We start from the raw sequence: 6,347 nt of genomic DNA on the forward strand, positions 1-6,347 counted from the left end.
GAAGTCTACACGAGGGTGGCAGTGGTAGGAGGAAATCAGGAGGACATTACACTATATGGTGTAATCTGGAGGAGGGTGGTGGTGTCACACAAAAGGAACATGAGTATATACTTAATTTGATGTAATTGTGAAGTTGTGTGCATTCGGTGTTATTTAAGCCAGTTGGCCGGCCGTTGAGTATGTGTGTCTCATTCTTATCCATCTAATCACATGCACTGCAATATTTTTCTGGTATTAATTAAGTCCATCTATTTGTAATATATTCTCTACGTAGCTATTTACATGAAAAAATAGTTAATTAGCAGTTGATCCAACAGCTCCATTAGGGGACTCTTTGTCCTGGTCAATAGGCAATTATGTTCTCAGCCATGACTCTTGTATAGTGTTTTAGTGTCCTCCAAACAGCAAGCCACACAATCCCAAGGGAAAAAAAGTCTGATAGCAGCCAAAAATCAAACAAGTTTCCTTCTCGACATTGTCTTTCCTGCTAGGATTCAGAATCCTACTTGGTATGACGTTCTTAATTATTTCATGTAGTCCAAAATGCTGAAAATTATCAAAACTCTTCCGAGAAAATTTAAATATGGAGCATGCATAGACTGACAACAGTAATCAATTTCCAATAAAATTGGCAAGGGCGCAGACAATATATAAATGTATTATAACATACGTGCACGCTACATATCATTGTGGACACTCTCTATGGCCTTATTACAAGCAGCAAGAGCAAATAAATAGGCTTGTGAGCTGACACACATGCACAAATGCATAACATATATGTAATTCAGACAAACACATGGTTCAACCAGAGTTGTCCCCAAACATTCAACAATTTATTGTAGGTAAACATTAACATAACTTGACCATAGCTTGAAGCAATGCATCATATGCATGTGAATGGCATCCATACTAGTAGCAGTGCACGCATATCATTTTATTCTACTCCTCCCATCGCGACATTGGCTCCCATTTCTTCCATCTTAGCAACAACTATCAAAATGAAATATTGAACTCCAATTAGCTCATGAGTTAATTTTGCATGGGAAGAGAATATAAGATGTATGTTTGTCGAAATTAATATGATTGAAGTTTTGAGATGGGACATGAAGTCAATCAAGTACTTTAATGAAAAATCATGGAAGGTTATACATATGTATTAGTCCACAAGACAATACATAGCTTGCATGCAGATATATCAAAGACAGTGCACAAAGTTAGTTCAGTGAATTTACCCGAATCGGCAAGAATACAGGGGAAACAACAAGTGTTCTTGCATATTATGTCGGAGCCACCTGCGGCAATACAAGCAAAACAACATGCTTTTGCCCGGGCACTTACACAGCAGCTACATTGTGCTGCGGTGGTCGAGTGAAGAGCGATGCTAAATATGAGCAGGCACATGATCGCCTTCAAAGTGGTAGTGCCAGTGAGCATCCTCTTGCCCTCCATTGTCTCCTTTTGTTGTTGCTACCTGTCTTGGTTACCAAGCTAGGTTTGTTTGTTGTGTGTTGAGAGATGCTTCTTGAATGGTTGTTGCACCTACAATTTATAGGCTGTTGTGTTACGTTATGATGGGAATAGGGTGTGAATGGGTGGGAATCAAGTATTATTCGATGTGTCACTGAAGATAATTGATGACTTAGTTTGGAATACATGATGAACGTTGGCTTTATTTTTGTACTCGCCGCGCTCAGATGGAGCTGGATGATAGCTATTGAGTCTAAACTATATATGATTATAGGATTAGTGTCATTTGTGAGTGCATGGATGTGTGTTTTTTATATTTTTAACCGGCAGGCCTTCTGTGACTAGGAGTACGGCTCGTTCTTATCCATCTATTCATATGCACTACAGATTCAATGAACTCGCAAGGATTTATTAATTCCATCGATCATACAAGTTGGACCAATTGGTGGTTGATGCAACTTCTGCATTGTCCTACTTGTATCAAACTTGTTTTATGTGACACGTAAAAATAGGATATAGTGATATAATGCAATGCACCGGGATTATCCTAAACATGGGAAACAATTCAAAAATGTAAAAATTGCACACATAGTCCCTTCAGTTGTCATCGTTTCGATAGAAATATTAAATTTGAAATATGACACTTTCAAGAAAATGTTTAGACCGTGGAAATTCAGACAACCTGGAAGCCTAGCACTTTGCCAAGGCGTTGACACAACGAATTGAATTATGTTCATGTGATAATGGCGCTCCCACGACAAAGGAAGCCGTAGAGAATCATGGTAAGTAGACATCTCATTTGTCTTGATCACAGCCCGAATGCAATAGCTACACCACTAGGAAAGTACAATCAAACATAGAAATATCATGAACAAATATTAGGCATGAACACTTTGAGGTACGCCGATGCGAACATTTGGGTGGATAACATGGGAGCCGTGAGTTGGGTTCGAAAATATGAAAAACGGCGGAGATATATCAACAACCCCTCATGCTGTGTAGTCCTCGACAGGTATACACAAGGGGGAGAAGGGATGGTGTTGCGGGTGTCAGATCTTGTAAATGTAAACAAGGGAAGAGACATAAGATCCATACAAACTGCTAATCTATCTTGGTTTGACTTGACTCAAACGGAACATAATGTCGTCTTCAAAGAAAGTGCAATTGTTGTTGAGAATAGTCTATATATATATATATATATATATATATATCCGTCGTAAGATATTGTTTACGCTCACTCAAGCTAGGCAAAACAAAACAGAAAAGACGATTCTGAAAAAAATGAAAAAAACCACCCGGAAGAACAATGGTTGAGATGGGCATGTGGTAAATATCTACCTAGTACTTAACTCAAGAGTAGACTATGTTTGCACATGAGTCTTCCTTCTCTCATGATGTGGATCTAACATGATATATAGACTTTCAAATATATGGCGCGTAAGTCTCTAAATACAATAAAAGGTCGATACCTCGTCATAATCACTAGCATATATTATGTTATCGATTATGTGCACTGAAAACAACATCGTACTTGGTCTAGCCTAATCACTGTCTTATGACGGACATATACTGTGTTTGTATTCCGTCTCTTTCCAACAATAATTGAACTTTCTTTGTAGGCCAACATGAAGTTCACTATCAACTCAACACCATGCAAAACAATTAATTACAAAGTATGCTTTCAGCATCATGTATATTAACAAATATCCAAAAAAATTGCGGCAAGTCAAAATGGCTACATGTGCCAAATCAATGACTCGATCGCGTCTGAAGATGGTGTGGATCACACATGATATATAGAATTTGAAATATACCAATGGTAGGTTTATCTCTAAATACAATAAAGGATGGATTGCTCATCATGATCGCTAGCGTATATTAAGTTAGCTACTAAGTGTAATGAACACACCATCACGCTTGGGCTAGCCTAAACAATTTCTTATGACGTGTATATATTGTGCATTGATCGTCTTAGCATCTCGTCTCTTCTCAACAATAACTAAACTTCTTTTGTAGGCCAACATGTGACTTCTTCATACGACTTTTCTTAATAATAGTATAGTTTACCACAAGCATGGATCAGTATTTATAGACTAATTTGTTGTCCCGTCTCAAACTCAATGTATTCACCTACATCCTCCGACTAGAAATTGCTATCTCCTCTCTCTTGTAATCAAAATTCAGAATGAAGAAGCACCCATATTCTCAAGTGCAAAATTTGCAACAGAAGCAGAATGTGAAATACAAGTATCATGCGTAATGTGAGAGGGGACAAATGCAGCACATTGTTAGGTTTGCAGACCAGACCATCCTTTTGACATTTATGTTACACGTCTCCAAGATGGACCGTTGTTGGATTGCTCATCATGATCGCTAGCGTATACTAAGTAAGCTACTAAGTGTAATAAACACACCATCATGCTTGGGCTAGCGTAAACAATGTCTTATGATGTGTATATATTGTGCATTGATCGTCTTAGCATTTTGTCTCTTCTCAACAATAACTGAACTTCTTTTGTAGGCCAACATGTGACTTTTTCATAAGGATTTTCTAAATAATAGTATAGTTTACCACAAGCATGGATCCGTATTTATAGACTAATTTGTTGTCCCATATCAAACTCAATGTACTGAGCTACGTCCTCCGACTAGAAATTGCTATCTCCTCTCTCTTGTAATCAAAATTCAAAATGAAGAAGCACACATATTCTCAGGTGCAAAATTTGCAATCGAAGCAGAATGGGAAATACAAGTATTATGCGTAATGTGAGAGGGGAGAAATGCAGCACACTATGAGTTTTGCAGACCAGACCAGCGTCTTGACATTTGTGCATCATGGCTCCAAGATGGACCGTTGTTGGATCGTCACGACCAAAACCTTATATCTTCACACCTTCAACCGCCATTCACTCAACTAACCTACCCCTCCATTAAAAGAATGTGCTTCACATTTGAAGGTTCAGGCTTCCAAAACTGAACACCATGACCAGCGAATTAGTGATATGAATAAATACCAAGCATGCTATGATATCTACCAGCTTATACTAAATCGCATTGTACACGCAACTTCTTCCTAATCTCGCACATGCAATTCACTATCAATTCTATAATGGAAAAAAAATAAATCACAAAGTTTGCTTTCAGCGTGATGTATGTAGTACCAATTTAACATAATAGAACACTCCTACTAGTTAAGATAACAAAATCGTTAGTTCGATCAAGGAAAGCAAAAGGGGCATGGTGAAGCCTATGTTCATTCCTGGAGAACAAATGCTGCTTGAGTTCATCCTTGGAGAACGCTTGCAATTTACCACCAAAGATTGACAAACATTGAGTAGCTACATTCTCGGTCTTCGTTTTAGTGGATCCTCCGTTATTGCTGTTGTTTCTAGTTTAAGGAGAGCAGGTGTGTTTGATTTGCTAGGTTTGTCGTTGGCAGCAAACTGTAGGATAACAAACATAACTACTTTAATATCAATTAGAGACCAGATAATTTGTACTTGTTCTAATTAATTTATAATGGTTGAGCTGGACACACATTGCAGACTATAATAAAATCTACTTTTTTCTTCTTCTCAAAATAGCTACCTGTGCGTATCTCAATGACTCAACAGTGTCTGGCGATGGTTTGGATTATTATTATTCCCAACGCGTGAACAATTTTCAGATTCAAAGTTTTTTTAAAGATTAAAATGTTTTGCCTTCGACCTATTATTAGATACCTATAATGTCGTTTTCTTAAAATTTATTATCATGTTTAATTGACAACATTTTGGATTTTTACGTCAATTGTTTTTACCCATTAACATCAATGGCAAATCTACATCACAAGTAGATATTATTTTTTTATTATGTGAGTAATCGGTTGTGCTCGCCCAGCAGGATGAAGCTGCAAAGAAAACAAATGGTATATTGTGTTGTAGCTGCATGGCACAACGGGGTAACTCGTAACATTTCACTCATGTTGTAAGTCTCTCCACAAGAAAGCATACACTACATGCATTTTTTTCATATATACCTGAAGATGTGTCATAAAGTAAATATTTTAGTTTCTTTTTGAAAAATGATAATATATAACAATGAGATGATACAAAGTGTCATTACAAAGACGTAACGGTGTTTGACGGGTAAAGTGGGCAATAAATTTCTCTACTGGACCATCCTTGGGTACCGTGAGAAAAACAATAGGCCTTATGCATGAAAGGAGGGAGTATTTATTTTGAAAAGGAAGTTGAAACCGCCAACCTCTGCTTACAAGGGTACCCCCAACCATTGTTCTTATATTATTCGATAAATTCTCAAAAAACAATTACATGGATCAACCCAAAGCCACCTTCATGACGGTTTGTCACATCACATATATGTTTGATTATGTGCCCTGACCTCGCAATAACACATACCATCTAATCTGGTGGCCTCACCAAGCCAACCACAACCGAGTCGAGACCACCGGCTGGTCTAGCAACCCTCAACACGCACCACATACGCCTGCACTAGAATCCAACTACGGCATCTTTCCTGGTCCCATATTCAAGAGCGATCAATGCCTTTACCTTGCAGGACCCAACTATTATCGATGCCACCACGATGCCACACCCCCAAGACTATCATGCATGTGTCTATCATCGGGTATGCACTATGCCATACCGTCGAAACCCGAAGTCATCGATGTGGTATATGCAACACCGCTCCACCTCTTGGCCTCTCCGGCCAGCACTTGCTCCAAAATAGTGTGCCTTGGAGGGAGAACGGCACCGAATGTCCAGTAATCATCCCAGGTGGTCGAGTGAACAGCGATGCTTAATATGAGCAGGCACATGATCGCCTTCAAAGTGGTAGTGCCAGTGAGCATCCTCTTGCCCTCCATTGTCTCCTTTTGT

Source organism: Hordeum vulgare, chromosome 7H (assembly GCF_904849725.1).
Source record: "Hordeum vulgare subsp. vulgare chromosome 7H, MorexV3_pseudomolecules_assembly, whole genome shotgun sequence".
Taxonomy (NCBI): Eukaryota; Viridiplantae; Streptophyta; class Magnoliopsida; order Poales; family Poaceae; genus Hordeum; species Hordeum vulgare.